We start from the raw sequence: 19,468 nt of genomic DNA on the forward strand, positions 1-19,468 counted from the left end.
AAAAAACTGTTTAGCAAATAGCAACTCTACACAGAAATATTATACAGCCAAATAAAATATAAGAAAATCAGAAGAATACCAATACTTTCAATGATAAAGAGCAGGAATTTAACACAGAATTTAACCTAATGTTCATTTTCTGTTCTTAATTTTTTTTTTCATGATTGACTTTGCAATGTGATATCATTTCAGGGTGAGGCTTTTTTTTTTTTTATAATTCATTAAAGTTGGTTAATGAAGTGATTCACAGGGTTTCCAAGTTGCACAATTGCAGGAAAATAAATTTCCCAGATCTCATTTCTATGGACAGACGAAACTATAAACGCCGGACTATTTTAGGATTTAAGTTCAAAACCAAGACTGGCTAAAAAGTCTCCTTCCTGAAACTGGGGGGAAATAGCAGCTCTGGGTTCCAATATAATCAAACTGATAAGAGTATCTCTGGGTTCTATTTATTGTACTCACTTAAGTGTCTCGGGGTACCAAGTACATGTCCCCAATCAATGAAAGAAGTGACTTACACCTGGCACATGAAGTGGCTCCTGATACTGAGACAGTCTACCAATTGAAGGCAGGCCAAAAGATTTGTAGGGATCCTGAAAAGAAGTTCAAACAAGAAGAAACATTAATTCAATAATTTGAAAAGATAAAAATCGGAAAACAAGGTTAAACAGCAACAGACTCGAATGCTATTGATGGTAGGGTTTTTTTTTAACCAATTATCATTATTTTGAGAAATTACTGATCTTGGACTCCTTTTACCTTTCAAATACTATCAAATGACTGACATATTTACACCCTGTTCAAATGGAATACATATATCTTGTGATTAGCATAACAAGTCACAAATTACTGTTGTGTCAGAAAAGAAGAGATAAAACAGAAGCAAAAGCATTTAATATGCCACAGGCAACAAGAACCACATCTAGAAACACAAATATTTTGTAAAAGAAAAAAGATAATATAAAAATATTGACGTGGCAACAGCCTTTAAATCTTAAAACTGCTGAATGATACTAAATTTATATTTTACTAAAAAATGAGGTCTCATATTTGAAAAATTAAGACTTTACACAGATTGATATTCTGTTACATATATATTAGATACCTTGCATTACTGAATTTTAATGACTTAATATATAAGATATATCCAACTAGAGTTTTCTGACATGTCACTATCAGGCTCATTTTCGAAAGAGATGGACGTCCATCTTTTGACATAAATCGGCACTTGGACATCCATCTCACAGAGACGTCCAAATCGGTATAATTGAAACCCAATTTTGGGCGTCTCTAGCAGAAGTCCGTCCAAATCTGAGGGGGGCGAATCGGAGGCGTGGTGAAGATGGGACTTGGGCTTCCCTAAGACTTGGACGTCTTTGAGCCATAATGGAAAAAAGCAGAGACGTCCAAGACTAAAACTTGGACGTTTTCACACAGATCTGTTTCTATTGCGAATAAGGCACAAAAAAGGTGCCTGAAATGACCAGATGACCTCCCCTTATTCCCCCAGTGGTCACAAACCCCCTCCCACCCTCAAACAACATCATTAAAAATATTGATTGCCAGCCTCAGATGTCATATTCAGGTCCATGACAGTGCATGCGGGTCCCTGGAGCAGTTTTAGTGGGTGCAGTGCATTTCAGGCAGGTGGACTCAGGCCTGAGTCCACCTGCCTGAAATGCACTGCACCCACTAAAACTGCTCCAGGGACCCGCATGCACTGTCATGGACCTGAATATGACATGGGGTGGCAAGTGCCATCTCAAAATTGGCCCATTTACCCCATGAGTCCAGCATTGCCTCCTTACCTTCCTTTTCTCCATTCCCTCATATGGATCTGGCATCCTCTTCCTACTGTTCTTTGCACCCCCCCCCTTCCCTACAGGCTCTACAGACTTGAAAGTGGTGAAACCTGCACTGAAAAGAATGAAGAGAACACGAAGACACAAGGTGGTCATCAAACAATTGATTGAGAATCACCCTCTCTGTCAACTTGGAGATGATAGGAAAGTTGGAAATGGGCCTATATTGGAAACTTGAGAGGGGTCTATATAAAAGGCAAGACCAACGTTCTATGAAGCCCCAGCCGGAAGTGTGAAGGGGGCGAGATATCCGGTTTCCCTATGAGTGTCTGCCCCGCCCTCTCTGTAACACAGTCAGTGAAGGAAAACAGCAGAGCACGAAATCAAATCGCTGGCTCTGTAACAGTGAAGGACTCAGAGCGGGGAGGGGAGAGAGGCCAGAGGGCAGGGACACACACACTCCCACATGCACACAGAAGAAAACATTGCTAGCCCCCGTTTCATTTGCATCAGAAACGGGGCTTTTTTTACTAGTATATATATAAAAAGTTCTCTCCCACAACTCTAGGCTGAATAGTAGACTGTGGGAGAGAACGTTTTATATATATTTGCTGTAAAATATAGATGACCTATCTAAGGCCATAAATTGTGTTAGTCTGGAAGTAAGATAGAATCCTCAGAGAAACAGAACCATTGCTGTCAAAAAGACAGTAGGAAGCTCAGTTGTCTGCTCAGAGAGGCAAATGAAGCAGCCTTGGGAAGAAACCAGACTTCCTCAGAACGTTAAGAAAAAAAAAAGAGACTGCATCATACTGTACGCGACATACAGTCACACCATGGAGCGATACAAAGCATTCAGAAAATTGTACTTCCAAAATTGCAAGTTCTACAGAACTCCTTCAGTTTGGAAATATAGCTGAATCATTGAGCTTAACCTTCTAGCTAAGTGCAACAGAAACATAAGGCCTAAAATTAAAAAAAAAAAAGCAAGCGCTCCAGGAATAGAAGAAAAATAAGTTCTACAACAGAAAAAGGAACAATATGAGCATCAGTGTTCCTAAGCCCTAATGTTGGGGGCGAAATGCTAATTGAAGTTCATTGGACTGTTATAAGGGAAACAGCAGCTCCTGGATGCAAACAACAGAACATGTTTCCCCTACTCTTCTCTGGAAAGAGACACGAAGATCACCTGGTCACTTGCCTGCCTGGTGTGAAGGAGGTGGACTTCACACGTCACCTAGATAGGATTTTAGATAGTGCTGGGGAGGAGCCGGCTCTCTTGGTACATGTGGGTACCAGTGAAATAGGAAAATGTGGGTGGGAGGTTCTGGAAGACAAATTTAGGCTTCTAAGTAGAAAGCTGAAATCCAGATTCTCCAGGGTAGCATTTTCAGAAATACTCCCAGTTCCACGTGCAGGGCCCAAGACACAGGCAGTGCTCCAGAGTCTCACTGCATGGATCAGGCAATGGTGCGGGGAGGAGTATTTTAGATTTGTCAGGAAATGGGCAACAATCTGGGGAAGAGGGAGTCTATTCTGAAAGGGCAGGTTCCATCTTAACCAGGGTGGGACCAGGCTGCTGGCATCGGCATTTAAAAAAAAGAGATGGAGTAGTTTTTAAACTAGAAACTGGGGGGAAACCAACAGTCACCTTATTCCCAACCATGCGCTTTTGAGTATCTTTTAAAAATATCACCAAAACAGGGAAGATAAAGCATCCCGATAGTGAGGTTGCAATAGAGACCACAAGAGACTAGGTATATTTAAATAAAAAGCAGACAGATTTTCAAGGCTGCACATTATCACTATCAACTGCTGAGCAAGATGTAAATAGGAAGAACATCTATGTGCAAATGCCAGAAAACAGATGGGAGATTTAGAATATATTGCACTAAATGAAAAAAAACATATATAATAAGCATCTCTGAGACCTGGTGTCAGGCTTCTCATGGAAGCACAGGATTTGTGAGCCCTTGGACCACTGCAGTGGAGCGTTAGTGGCAGGCAAAACCACCCCCAAACCAGAGGCGGCAGAACAGGACTGGAGTTGCAGCAGAGGCAAACAAGCTGGGACAGGCAGAGCAGGAACAGCTAGACTTCACCTGCGCTTGACCGCCGTTCCCCAGGAGTTGAGCCCCTCGGTGCAGGCGGCCGGCAGGACTTACAGGACAGGGTAGGAACTGGATACCAACAGGAAACACACAACAGAGTCAGGACTAAAAGCTGCCAGGCAGCCACTAAGACAGAAACACAGACAGGTGAGAGTCAGGACTGAAAACTGTGAAGCAGCCACTAAAAAGGAACACAGACACAAGACAAGAAAATGCAGACCAGAAACAAGACTAGGAACTAAGCAATAAAACCAAAGGTAACTACACACAAACTAGAACCAGGCAAGAAACTCAGATTAGAACTGGACTAGGCAGAAGTGCAAAGAGCACACCCAGGGACCTTAGACGATGCAAAGGCAAACACAGAAGTTTCCAGGTGGCTAATAAAGCCCATCAGCAGCTGAAGCTCAAGCTGCAGGAATCACAAGGCAGCTACGGGTGCTGTTCAGGCCAGTGGCGTAGCCAGAAGGCAATTTTTGGGTGGGCCAACAGGTTGGATGGGTGGGCACTAGAGTTGCCAACTTTTTTGAAAGAGAAAAAACAGAAACCTGATGCACCCATGCTCTGTCCCTACCCCACTCCCCATAACTTCAATGAGGGTTGCAGTGCAGGCTTCAGTGGCTGCAGACCAATTGAGAGCTAAGGGAAGTACAATAGACTGCACTATTCAGCCCCATTGAGCCACACATTCTGCATCCAGAGAACCTCCTGGCTCTCCACCAACAATGGATACAGAGCACAGCAAGGACAATTCTCCATAAAACTCATCATACAAAGAAATTTTGTTTTCTAGTGTAATCTCAATTACAGACATATTATAAATTAACTTTAAAAAAATCTATAAAACAAAAGTCACTCAGAACCTAGAGCAAATCTACCATGCCAACACTAACTTCCAAAAACAAAGATCCTAACTATGAAAAAGAAGTGCCTTAAATATTATAGTAGGGCCCTAAAATACAAATACATTTATCAGGAAAGCTGAACAAGCCAAAATACTACAGAATGCTACATGGAAACTTCATGCTAACAGAATACCTCAGTCACACACACAAGACACAAATGCCAAATACAGAATAAGTGACCACAAACTCTAGAAATATAAATTAAAGGAAACCCCAAGAAACTAGACCTTACATGTAGTACAACACCAGAGCAACAAAAAAGAAAGGCATTTGCTTCTGTGCAAAATATAAAGATGGCACATGCCAGGGATGGTGTTAGGGGATGGAACTAGGGCAATTGTGCTTGGTTCCTTGGCCAAAGAAAGCCTGCATGCTGGAAGCTGAAGGCGCAGCCTGGTAATGGACTTTGGGGTCCTTTCCTAGATTTCTGTCCTGGACCCCAGCCATGTTTAACATCAACTTTGGCAAGATGTACATTTCAAATCCAACATGTTATATTCACGACATTGAAAATAAAATATTTTTATACCTTTTTGTTGTCTGGTCATTTTTTCTCAAATCATATTGGTCCCAGTCTCTGGTTTCTGCTTCCCTCTGTCTTCTCTTAACTCACTTGCCAGGGTCTCCTATTTGACATTTCTTCTTTCTTCATGTCCATCATCCATCTCCCTTCTCTGTTTTCCTATATTTCCTTGTCCAGTATCTCCCCTGTGTTCATATCCCCTCATCCATCATCATTCCTCTGTGCACCTATGCACCCCATGCCCAGCATATCCCTTCTGTATTCCTATTCTCCCCCTTGTCTGGTATCTCTCCCCCCCCCTCTGTGTCCATATACCCCCCTCTCCAGTGTCCAGCATTTTATCTCTATTCCATATCCCCGTCCCCCCTCCTTGTCAGGCATTACCCCTCTGTGCCCATGTGCCATCCCCATACAGCATCTCACATTTGTGTCCCTGTCCCCATGCTCCCACCTAATGCCCATCATCTCCCTTCTGTATACTTCCCTATGTCCCCTTTCTCCCTCCTCCACACCAATGTGTCCCTCTCCTCTCTGATCCCACCCCCCAACCAGCTTCTCTTCCTCTCTTTCCTTCCCCTTATGCATCTGGCTCTTTCTCCCTGCACCTCTCTCCCTTCCCTCTAACCCCTCCCATAGGTCCAGCACCTTTCTCCCTTCGCTCCAGCCCTCCTTGCAGGTCCACATCTGTCTGCTTTCCTTTCAGCCATCATTTGCATATCCAGCACCTCTCCTTCAGCCCCCCCCCCCCCACATGTCCAGCACCTCTCCCCTTCACTTCAACCCTCTGTGTATCCAACACATCCCTTTCCCTCCACCCCCCTGCATATCCAGCACCTCTCCCCTTCCCTCCAACCTCCCCTCTGCAAATCCCAAACCTCTCCCCTTCCTTCCAACCTCCCCTCTGCAAATCCCAACCCTCTCCCATTCCTTCCAACCTCCTCTGTGCAAATCCCAACCCTCTCCCCTTCCCTCCAACCTACCCTCTGCAAATCCCAAACCTCTCTCCCTTCCTTCCAACCCTCTGCCCCTGGCAAGTCCAGCACCCTTCACCCTTCTGTTCCCTTCCCTCCCCTCCCCTTCCTGGGCCAGCACCCTGACTTCTCCCACCCCTGCAGCGCTTCTTTTAATGCTGTCGGCTGCTGTGCACAGTCTCCCACCCCCGCGGCGGCGCTTACACTTCCCTATGGCGCTGCCCGCCTGCAGCAACTCTACAGATGCGTCACTGACGTCCGACGTCCTGCTCCGGGACCTTCCCTCTGACGCGCTGATGTAACTTCCTGTTTACGGAGGCTGGACGCGGAAGGCCCCGGAGCAGGACGTCGGTGACGCATCTGTAGAGTTGCTGGCAGGCAGCGCCATAGCGAAATGTAAGCGCCGCCGCGGGGGTGGGAAACAGTGCACAGCAGCGCCGACAGCATTAAAAGAAGCGCTGCGGAAGGGGTGGCAGAGGGTAAGGATCTTCTTTTGGGCGGGCCCGAGGCTAAACTGGGTCACCCGTAGCTACGCCCCTGGTTCAGGCACAAACAAGAAAAGCAAGTCTGGCAGCCTGGAAGATCCAGACCAGACTGGGCTGAAGTCTGGAACGTGTGACAGTTCATAGCAGCCACCGGTTCCAGCCACCAGAGGGCGAGGTCAGCACAGACAAGGAAACAGTCACCACCGTGACAGTACCTCCCCATCAAGGCCCCCTGACCTCCATGGGGAATTCAGGTCTCTATGGGTAACAATGCTGAAATCTACGGAGGAGCTTCAAAACATGACCAGGGGTAGCTGGCCTGGAGCTTGAACAGGAGTCAAGACTGGACCTTGGACTGGCATCAGGACTGCACCTCGCCTCTTGGCTGGAGCTGGAACTCAGAATGGGTTCAACATCTTGGCTGGAACTGGAACTTGACTTAGCATCAGGGCTGGAACTCGGCTCAAACTCAGCATCTTGGCTGGAACTGGAACTCGGCATGGACTCAGCATCTCGGCTGGAACTGGAACTCGGCATGGACTCAGCATCTCGGCTGGAACTGGAACTCGGCCTGGAACCAGCATCTCGGCTGGAACTAGAACTCAGCTTGGACTCAGCAGCTTGGCTGGAACTGGAACTCGGCGTGGACTCAGCAGCTTGGCTGGAACTGGAACTCGGCGTGGACTCAGCAGCTTGGCTGGAACTGGAACTCGGCGTGGACTCAGCAGCTTGGCTGGAGTCAGCATCTCGGCTGGAACTGGAACTCAGACTGGGCCTCGGACGGGAATCAGGACTGGAGTCAGAAGCTTGGCTAGCAGTGCCACTCGGGCTGGAATCAGAGGCTTGGCTAGAAGCTGAACTCTGAACCAGAGCTGGACCGGGACCCGGAAGGCTCCACAAAACCTGCATACGAGCCCTGAACATGGGGCTTCCACAACGCCTTCTTTCAGCGTCCGCTTCAGGAGTATCCCAAAGGGTTGGATCCAAGGAAGGTTTGCAGCAATACTCGAAGAGTGTGATAGAAGGGTCAAGAGCAGAAACTGGGTTTATAAAGAACCCAAGCCTCCAGAGATGCTTTCTCTCAGCTGCAGCTTCAGGAGTATTCTTCAAGGCTAGATCAGAACAAAGTTTATAGTGGTAATTCTGGAGTGTCATCCAACAATCAAGATCAGAAACTGGGTTGGGACCGGAATCCACACTGGAACTAGGAGCGGAACCCGGGCTGAGCCCCGGATTGGCAACAGAGAAAGAAGTCATGGGCAGAAAACCCAGCTGGAAGGATGATCTTGCCGAGCTCATGGCCTTTGCATTCTGTACTGGTTAATAAAACCTCAGCAGGCCGAGGGTGTACCATCAAAACGTGGCAGGTTGGGCATCCGGAGTCCCAAGGGAGATCCCACCGACTCCGTTGGGCTAGGAGCAACCTGGCGGCCCGCCTGCATCGCATGCATCTGGGAGCAGACATTTTGCAATGCCGTGGATAATTGATTCAGCTGTCCTTGCTGCTGTTGTACAATTCGGGTCAACTCAGCAATCTTGGACTTGTCCAACAAGCTCATGGCTTCGGCTTTCTGTCAGGCTTCTCACGGAAGCACAGGGTTTGTGAGCCCTTGGACCACTGCCGTGGAGCGGTAGTGGCAGGCAAAACCACCCCCAAACCAGAGGCGGCAGAACAGGACTGGAACCCCAGACTGGAGTTGCAGCAGAGGCAAACAAGCTGGGACAGGCAGAGCAGGAACAGCTAGACTTCACCTGCGCTTGACCGCCGTTCCCCAGGAGTTGAGCCCCTGGGTGTAGGCGGCCGGCAGGTCTTACAGGACAGGGCAGGAACTGGATACCAACAGGAAACACACAACAGAGTCAGGACTAAAAGCTGCCAGGCAGCCAATAAGACAGAAACACAGACAGGCGAGAGTCAGGACTGAAAGCTGCCAAGCAGCCACTAAAAAGGAACACAGACACAAGACAAGGAAATGCAGACCAGAAACAAGACTAGGAACTATGCAATAAAAAAAAAGCTAACTACACACAAACAAACTAGAACCAGGCAAGAAACTCAGACTAGAACTGGACTAGGCAGAAGTGCACAGAGCACACCCACATACCAGGGACCTTAGACGATGCAAAGGCAAACACAAAGTTTCCAAGTGGCTAATAAAGCCCATCAGCAGCTGAAGTTCAAGCTGCAGGAATCACAAGGCAGCTACAGGTGCTGTTCAGGCACAAACAAGAAAAGCAAGTCTGGCAGCCTGGAGGTTCCGGACTGGACTCAAGTCTGGAACGTGTGACAGTTCATAGCAGCCACCGGTTCCGGCCACCAGAGGGTGAGGTGAGCACAGACCAGGAAACAGACACCACCGTGACACCTGGTGGAAGGAGAGTAACCAGTGGGCCACTGCCATACCAAGATATAAATTACACACAGAAATACATTAGCATTTAACTTTCAGAAAAGAGACTATGATAAAATGAGAATGGTGGGAAAAAAACAAACAAAAAAACTTAAAGGAGCAGCTTTGCAGGTCAAAACTTTACATCGGGCATGGATGCTGTTCAAAAATATCATCCTGGAAGCCAAGGCAATATATTCCATGTATTTAAGTGGCAAAGCTAAAAGAATATCCTTTAGAGCATGGAAGCAGGATCAGACTGAAAATAATAGGAAACAGCATAAAGAATAGCAAGTCAAACGCAAAGTGCTGATAACGAAGGCAAAAAAAAGACTTTGAAAAGAAGATTGTGTTGGAGAGAAAAACACACAATAAAAATTTTTTTAGGTATAATAAAAGCAAGAAGCCAACAAAAGAATCAGCTGGACCGCTGGATGACCAAGGGGTAAAAGGGACACTCATGGAAGACAAGGCCATAGCAGAAAGATTAAATTAATTCTTTGCTTCAGTCTTCACAGAGGAAGATATGGGAGAAATACTGGTGCAAGAAATGGTATTCAGTGCTGACAAGTCAGAGAAACAATCAAATTGCTGTAAACCTGGAAGATGTAGAGGCACAATTTGACAAACTGAAGAGCAACAAATCACCTTGACCAGATGGTACACATCCCAGAGTATTGACAGAATTGAAAAATGAACTTGATAGTAATATGTAATTTATCTTTAAATTGAAGCATGGATGATCCGGGAAAATACAGAGCCTGAAGTCACCATTTTAAAGAAAAAAATCACAGCATATGCATAAGCATGGATTAATGAAACAAAGCCAACATGGATTTAGTGAAGGGAAATCTTGCCTCACCAATCTATATTTCTTTGAAGGTGTGAATAAACATGTGGATAAAGGTGAGCTGGTTGATGTTGTGTATCTGGATTTTCATAAGGCATTTGACAAAGGTGTGAGAATGTTTTAATGCCGTTATATTGCTCCATGGTGCGACCGCACCTTGAGTACTGTGTTCAATTTTGGTCCCCGCATCTCAAGAAAGATATAGTAGAATTGGAAAAGATGCAGCGAATGGCGACTAAAATGATAGCTGGGATGGGACGACTTCCCTATGAAGAAAGACTAAGGAGGCTAGGGCTTTTCAGCTTGGAGAAGAGACAGCTGAGGGGAGACATGATAGACTTATATAAAATATTGAGTGGAGTGAAACAGGTGGATGTGAAGCGTCTGTTCACGCTTTCCAAAAATACAAGGACTAGGGGGCATGCAATGAAACTACATTGTAGTAAATTTAAAACACATCGGAGAAAATTTTACTTCACCCAACGCATAATTAAACTCTGGAATTCGTTGCCGGAGAACGTGGTGAAGGTGGTTAGCTTAGCAGAGTTTAAAAAGGACTACTAAATGAACTTGGGGAAAAATCCACAATTCCAGGAATAACATGTATAGAATGTTTGTACGTTTGGGAAGCTCGTCAGGTGCCCTTGACCTAGATTGGCCGCTGTTGTGGACAGGATGGTAGGCTCGATGGACCTTTGGTCTTTTCCCAGTGTGGCATTACTTATGTACTTATGAAAGACTCCAGAGGAAATTGTAGAGTCATGGGATAGGAGGTAGTGCTCTACTGTGGATTAGTAAATGGTTAAAAGATAGAAAACAGACAAAAAAGTGTACGCTGTGGGGGGATCCAAGATGGACGCACTTCATTAAGACGCGGCGGTTCTCACTTTTACCTGTTGGAGAAAATGCCGAAACGCCGAGGTAGAGTGACGGCTAGAGCTTCCCCGTTGCCTTCCTCATTGCCGGGACCTATGGATAGGTTTGTGAGACCGTCGGGAGCTGCTTTGGATAGCGGAACGCTGCCAGCTAGGAACTCCGACGATCTGGAGAACTCGGACTCCGTTGGCCTTGAGGTTACACTAAGCCCCGCCATGCGCTCACCACCTCCCCAGCCGATTGGCGCGAGCTCCTTCCTCCTTGGATCGATAGGGTCTACCCCGGAAGGTTTAGATAACCCAGAAGAGCATCGAGAGGAAGCTCAAATAACAACGGAGCAAGGAACGGAGGGCAATTTGCCCACAGAGACGCCACGGAATGCGGGGAGAGGAACCGAAGAAATGAGTGGGACTCCTGAACAAGTGGCCATAAGGTTTGAATTACCTAAATTGTTAGTGGAAAAACCGAAAGAAGTAACTTTAGAAACGTTATGGGACTTGGTATCTAATTTGGGACAGCTTTTTCTAAAACAAAGTAATGAGATGTTACCTAAAATAAAATCCTTGGAAATTGATATACAAGAAAAAGGAGAGAAGCTTAAAGCCCTAGATGAAAAGATTGAAAAACTGGAAGAGAAATTTGACCAAAAAGTTCTGAAATTTGAAACAGCTCAATCAATAATTATAAAAGACTTGACCAATCTCAGGATGAGATCTGAAATATTTGATAATTATACTAAAGCTTATAATTTGAGATTTGTTAATTTTCCTAGAATATATAATGTAGCTCCTCTTGATATGTTAAAGCGCTATATGCGCGAAATTTTGAACATACCTGAACAAAATATTCCACCTTTTACTTTGGCATATTATGTACCTGGGAAAGAATTGAACCAGTCAAATGAAAAGCCGATAGATATTTCTCTTTTGCTTGAAACCACTGATTCTGAACTTGCCACAGCGGCTACTTTGGTAGCGACTGTGGCACTATTACCGGATAAGAATTGGATCTTCCGCCTGTTTTTTCGTAATAAAGAAAAGTCTTTTTTAGGCTTTAAAATCCTACTATTTCCTGATGTCTCTAAGGAGACTAGACGGCGGAGGAAACAATTCTTACTCCTCAAGCCGGAAGTTTTGCACTTGGGGGGTACCTTTTTTTTAAGATACCCCTGCAAGTGTATAATAAGACTTGAGGGGAAAAAATATGTATTTATGGAACCAGCTCATGTGTCTGCACTCATAGCCTCGGTAAATAAGGGAAAGCGAAAAGAGTAATGCAACTCCACTTAATGAATGTGTGATATCTGTTTGTTTTTAATAATTCCTTCGTTTTTCTCCAGTTGATTTCCTACATTTTGGATTCCTTACATTATGGACTTGAGTCTCTATTCTTTAAAAGTGAATTGTTTTAATTTCATTGTATTAATCTTTTCCTTTAAATTTTATTATGATTGTAGAGACTTTCCAATCAAGAGGTTTCTTGTAAATTCTTTTTTGAATAAATGAATAAATAATAAAAAAAAAAAAAAAGATAGAAAACAGAGAGTAAGGTTAAATGTTCAGTATTCTCAATGGAGAAGGGTTGATGATAGTTGGGTTCCACAGGGGTCTGTGCAGGGATTGTTGCTTTTTAACATATTTATAAATGATCTAGATATGGGAATAACGACACACAGTTATTCAAAGTTGTTAAATCGCAAGACGATTGTGAAAAATTGCAAGAGTAGCTTACAAGAATGGGCATCCAAATGGCAGATGACGTTTAATGTGAGCAAGTGCAAAGTGATGCATGTGGGCAAGAGGAACCTGAACTACAGCTACCTGATGTAAAGTTCTACATTAGGAGTTACTGACTAGGAAAAGGATCTAGATGTCATCATCGACGATACGATACATTGAAACCTTTGCTCAGTGTGCCGAGTCGGCGAAGAAAGCAAATAGAATGTTAGGTATTATTAGGAAAGTAATGGAAAACAAAAATGAGGATATTATAATGCCTTTGTATTGCTCCATGGTGCGACTGCACCTTGAGTACTGTATGCAATTCCGGCCACCACATCTCAAAAAAGATATAGTGGAATTAGAAAAGGTACAGAGAAGGGTGATGAAAATGATAAAAGGGATGGGATGACTTCCTATTAGGAAAGGCTAATGCGGCAAGGGCTCTTCAGCTTGCAGAAGAGACAGTTCAGGGGAGATATAATAGAGGTCTATAAAATAATGAGTGGAAGTGGAACGGGTAGACGTAAATTGATTGTTTACTCTTTCCAAAAATACTAGGACTAGGGGACATGCAATGAAACTACAAAATAGTACATTTAAAACGAATCGGAGAAAATATTTCCAGTCCCCCTGATCTCCCTCCTGACACAAGCTCACAGGGGGCTGAAGTTCTGGTGGATCTTGAGCTCCCCTAGCCCCACCTCGCACCCCAATAAAAAAAGTCCTGATGGCCCAGTGGGCCGCAAACACAAGTTCCCCAACCTGGTGGTGTAGCGGCCCTCTTCCCTACCCCTATGTACCTAAGTGGCGGAGGAGGTAGTAGTAAACTCCCTCCCAGATCTTAAAAATGGCAGCGCCCAGCCTTGCCCAGTGCACCCTGGGATGCACTGGGTGGGGCTTCACCGCCATATAAGGGAAAACCCCCACGGACCTCCAACTCCTGTGTTTGACAGGTCTGGGTTTTTGATAGCTCGGACATGTCAAACAAGTGCGGAAGGATTGTGCTTGAGAGCATGCTCAGGCACAATCCTCCCACACTTTTACCCTATGATCAGAGATAATAGTGTGCTTAAATTTGCATGCTATTATCTCTGATCATAGGGGCGGTAAAACCCCGTACTGTTCCAGAGCTATTTTTAGAGCACTGTTTGGAAAGAGCAGGGATTTTGATCATGTGCACCTGAATTAGGAGTGTCATGAAAGGGAAAAGAGAGGGGGTATGGGCAAGAAGAAGGAGGGAAAAGGGATGGGCAAGAGAGGGAGGGAGGGGGAGGAGAGCTATGAGCCTGAGTCAAATCTTCCCATAGTGAGTCATGGAATGTTACATGCTTGATTAAACAGCCAGGTTTTTATACCGGACTTAAAATTTTTGAAAGACAGTGCAGCACGAATAGCAAGAGGAAGGGAGTTCCAATGGAAAGGAGTGGCAAAAAAAAGCATGGTGTCTAGTAAATTCTAGTTGGGCAGGTTTCGGGCTTAGAAGGACCAGGTGGTGGTCGTTAATTGACTGACGGCGGCAAGCAGGGGAATATAAAATGGTTAATGATGCTAAGTAATCTGGAAGACCTAATCTGTGGGCTTTAAATGCAAGTGTGAGTAACTTAAATATGATTCGTTTCTCGATAGGAAGACAGTGAAATTTCTAGAACAAAGGGGACACATGCATGACTTATTAATTTTATAGCACTGTTTTGTATAGATTTGAGCTCTTTTAGGTTTGTGTGTAAGCAGCCTAGGTAGATTATATTGCAATAATCAAGTCTGGTTACTAACAGCAAGAGGATGAGGGAGTGAAAAGTGTCTCGATCAAAGTAGCGTTGGACTGGCTGTAATTGCTGGAGGACTAGTTATGGATAGGTGAGAAATTTGCTGAGTAAAAGTGAGGTGAGAGTCTTAGATACTGGAAAGAGTTAATTGGCTGAATTGAAGTACTGCAGAGATTTAAAGGAGTAGAGGGAATAGGAGGTGCCTTTGTGAACCAACACATGACAGCTTTCTGTTTGCTGAGTACAAGATTATTGTTCCAAAAGCAACAACAGTAAATATTTTTTTAATGGAAAGGGTAGTGGCCCTCTCTATGGATGTAGCTAGGACAAAATAGTGATGTAATTCAAAAAAGCATGGGATAAACACAGAGGATATGTACATACAGGACCAGCTCAACCAATACTACCCTTCACCGTACCCCAAACCCCTCCATGTAACACAGCTTGCTGTACACTGCTTTGAAGTCATTCCCCATGGCATATGGTGGTATATCAAGCCTCTGAAAATAAATAAGGCCCTGGCTCAGGGTGCCAGTGATAAAGGGTGCTCAAATTACAGTAAAGCACTTCTCCCCCTCTCTCTTTTCTTTCCTCTGCAGATAGGGGAGAGGGGAGGGAGATATGCCCAACTGGGATTCTAGATATTGGTGCCCTTTATCACTGGGGTGGGGGGGGGGGAGTAAATTCAGAGAGCGGGAGCTACTGGATCTTTTGGGGGGGGGGGGGGGAGGGAACCAATGCAAAAGTTGGCTCAGGACACCACAGTCCCTTGAATCAGCCCTATGGACATAGCAAAAGAATGGGATCAAAGCCAATGACTAACTCTTCAAACAAGGCAGAGGGATGTAGGCTGCATGAAAAGGTAGGTGGTATAAACCTTGACAAAGGCACAATGAGGTAACCTGTATGTTCTGCAAAAAGCAGCAGGTATGACTCCAGCCCCTTTGCTAGGTAGATGAGATGGACCATGCTGGTCTTTATCTGAAGTGTGACTATGATACCATGAAGCAAGAAAAAAAATATTCCCTTTAGCCTCTCCACTGTATCCTTGCCCTCCCTGTACCCCTTTTACCCTTCAATTATCTAATGATCCAGCTGATTCCCTCATAACCTTCTTGTTTCAAATATACCTGAAAAGGATATTTTTTTTTAATGAGTTTGTCTGTACAACAAGCCCCTTTTTATTTTGTTTTTTTAGTCTGCATAATCAATGCTTTGTACTCAACCTAGTGGTTATGTTGTTTCCCATTTTTTTCTCTTTCAATCAGTTTTCCATTTTTTTAAAGATTTTCTTTTGGTTATAATAGATTTTTATCTTAAATGCTGGCAGCCATTTGAAACGGCATGTTGGAAATGACGTACAGATTGGAAGTGAGACATCTGTGTTATAGCATGTGTCAAGTTCCGCTAGGATCAATGCAGAGGAACACGACTACCAAGGAGGAGAGGGAAGAGGAGGGGGAGTGAGAGAGGAGGAGACAGGGAAGGAGAACGAAATGGAAATGGAAAGAGAAAGAGAAAAGCAACTCTAATTTTTGGTCAGCCACCAGCTACAAAGTTGACTCAGTTAAGCGAAGGACTCCTAGAAGTGTGGGCCGGTGCAGCCACCCACTGTTGCCCCTGCTTAAAGTTGGCCCTGACTCATAAGCTGATTTTCAAAGGCAATAGACAAGAGGAACATTACAACTTTGTGATTATACATTTTGGTTATTTTGATTGAAATGTATTTTGGTCAGTAGGCCATTTCCTTTTCTAAGCTTATACACACAAAGAATAATGATGATGATAATTCAAAGTAAGACTTCAGCTGTGAAGCCATAAAAATGTGAATGCTATAAGGGAAGGCAGTCAACAAATAAGAAAGCTCATTTTTAAATTTTCACTTTAACCATGCTACCAGAACTCTGAAAAAAGAAATAAATAAAAAAAATACTGTTTTGAGTAAAGGTTTGTCTGGAATCATTTACATAAAGTAAATACTTTGTCATTATATTTTGAATGATATATATATCTGGTTTGCAACACAAAACGTTATCAAAGTCACTGTGATTATGAGGCTTTAAAAGTTTTACTAAGAAAAACCATGCCTGAGATAGTGCAGAAACAACAGTTTAAAAAATACATTATATAAGATACTTTGCAAAGCTGTTCTTTAAATAGCATTAATGGAAGCAGTTACAACTCAGAACAAATACCTTGATTTCACCTTAACGTATGTCTAAAACTAGATATTATTCCTCAATATAAAACCAACACCCACCCATCATTTCTCACTTTACCTCTGCATAAACTCGACACTCAATCGCCCAGCCATTGATGGGAATATCAGCCTGTTTGTGCCTGAGAGGGTAACCCTTAGCAACACGGATCATTTCTTGGACTAGGTCCAAGCCAGTAATGCATTCTGTGATGGGATGCTCAACCTGCAAGGTTAAGAACTGTCAATCAGTAGGTGAAACAATACGGTAAACAGCAATAATAAATATACCAACAAACAAAACATGGAATAGCTACCGACGGTCATCCTATATACAACAAAGAATTAATTACGTTCTCTTCTAGATCATTTGGTTTTAAAATCAACAAAAACATGCAAAATAAAACAATTTCAAAGAATTAGATCCTACAAGCTTAGTTTGCACAGTATGATTTGTTTATTCTTGCAGTAGTTAACCAGCAATTGACAGAGTATTTTAATTGCAGTACAAAAAATAGCAGATAAGCCAGTTCTGCTACACTTAATACGACATACAAATGGGTAGTTTATGATTATCTGCACAACTGGCTTAATTCAAAACTCATTCACTTGCTTGCTTTCACTAACCTGTCTTGACAAGATACCAGATTAGCGTAAGGTTACATCAGCGCACTGTAGCAGAAATGAACAGATGGTCCCTTCAGTTTTCAACCCTCCAGACTTATCTGTATAATGTTTAACATGTACAATAGCTAAGTTGAACCAGTAGAGTCCCCCTCTGCTATCAGCAAATTGCTGCTAATGGCATGGATGATGCTGTCTTGAATACCAGTCTCTTGCACTATAGCCAGGCGTGTTTATGAATATAAATGTACATTCATTTATAATTTTTACATGTATAAACAAATTAAAATCAATTTAAAATAGAGTGCATGGATCAAAACCATAAGCAGCTATTACAAATCCTGTGAAATAAAACCACCTACCTAATAGCTCATTCACAACTAAAGCGAAGATAGTTACCTGTAGTAGGTATTCTTCGAGGACAGCAGGCTTCATATTCTCACAAGTGGGTAGACGCCATCCTGTGTCGCCCAATTTGGCAATATGCCATAGAAAAAAAACAAGAGCTTTTTATGGTGAGAGCAGCACTCCAATGTGTATGCACGAGTGCCTTCCTGCCCGCAGCGCGACCGCGTTAGTTCAGTTTAATACAAAAAGCAAAATACCAAATAAAATGTCAAAAAGACAACTCCAAGGAGAGGTGGACAGGACTGTGAGAATATAAAGCCTGCTGTCCTCGGAGAACACCTGCTACAGGTAAGTATCTTCGCTTTCTCCGAGGACAAGCAGGCTAATATTCTCACAAGCGGGGAATCCTTAGCATTCAGACTCACCCAAAACAACATTGGTCAACTGGGCCTCGCAACTGCGAGGACGTAACGCATATTAACCTGAAACTATATACAAACTAAATGAGAGTGCAGCCTGGAACAGAATAAACGGGCTTAGGAAAGTGGAGTTGGATTCCAGACCCCAAACAGATTCTGCAGCACTGACTGCCCAAACTATTGCATTGGGTATCCTGGCTCAAGGCAATAGTGAGAAGTTAATGTGTGGACTGAAAACCATGTCGCAGCCTTGCAAATCTCTTCAATGGAGGCTGACTTCAAGTGGGCTACCGACACGGCTATGGCTCTGACATTATAAGCCGTGACATGACCCTCCAAAGTCAGCCCAGTTGGGCATAAGCAAAGGAAATGCAATCTGCTAGTCAATTGGAAATGGTGCGTTTCCCCGATGGCGACCCCCATCCTGTTGGGATCAAAAGAAATGAAAAGCTGTGCGGATGCTTCGTCCACTCCATGTAAAAGGCCAACGCTCTCTTGCAGTCCAAGGGAGAGTCTAATAGGTACGGGTGGAGAGAGGGATCTTGGGTGATAGTATCTGAGGATTTGAAGGCGACGAAACAGTGTGATAAGGCGGTGGCCGTAGCTAGAAGGTTGTTAGGCTGTATAGAGAGGTGTAACCAGCAGAAGAAAGGGAGTGTTGATGCCCCTGTATAAGTCGTTGGTGAGGCCCCACCTGGAGTATTGTGTTCAGTTTTGGAGGCCGTATCTTGTTAAGGATGTAAAAAGAATTGAAGCGGTGCAAAGAAAAGCTACGAGAATGGTATGGGATTTGCGTTACAAGACGTATGAGGAGAGACTTGCTGAACTAAACACGTATACTCTGGAGGAAAGGAGAAACAGGGGTGATATGATACAGACGTTCAAATATTTGAAGGGTATTAATTCGCAAACGAACCTTTTTCCGGAGATGGGAAGATGGTAGAACGAGAGGACATGAAATGAGATTGAAGGGGGGCAGACTCAAGAAAAATGTCAGGAAGTATTTTTTCACGGACAGAGTAGTGGATGCTTGGAATGCCCTCCCGCGGGAGGTGGTGGAAATGAAAACGGTAACAGAATTCAAACATGCGTGGGATAAGCATAAAGGAATCCTGTGCCGAAGGAATGGATCCTCAGGAGCTTAGTCAAGATCGGGAGGCGGGGCTGGTGGTTGGGAGGCGGGGATAGTGCTGGGCAGACTTATACGGTCTGTGCCAGAGCCGGTGGTGGGAAGCGGGACTGGTGGTTGGGAGGCAGGGATAGTGCTGGACAGACTTGTACGGTCTGTGCCAGGGCTGGTGGTTGGGAGGTGAGGATAGTGCTGGGCAGACTTATACGGTCTGTGCCAGAGCCGGTGGTTGGGAGGAGGGGCTGGTGGTTGGGAGGCGGGGATAGTGCTGGGCAGACTTATGCGGTCTGTGCCCTGAAGAGCACAGGTACAAATCAAAGTATATAACTTTCGCAAATCTCTGAAGAC

General features: G+C 44.3%; 1 protein-coding gene across 1 annotated transcript in view; it reads right to left on the reverse strand.

Moving 5' to 3' along the window:
- The window catches only part of PCCA (propionyl-CoA carboxylase subunit alpha), a 1,085,625-nt gene that overhangs the window by 526,073 nt on the left and 540,084 nt on the right, over positions 1-19,468 (reverse strand).

Source organism: Microcaecilia unicolor, chromosome 4, assembly GCF_901765095.1.
Source record: "Microcaecilia unicolor chromosome 4, aMicUni1.1, whole genome shotgun sequence".
NCBI lineage: Eukaryota > Metazoa > Chordata > Amphibia > Gymnophiona > Siphonopidae > Microcaecilia > Microcaecilia unicolor.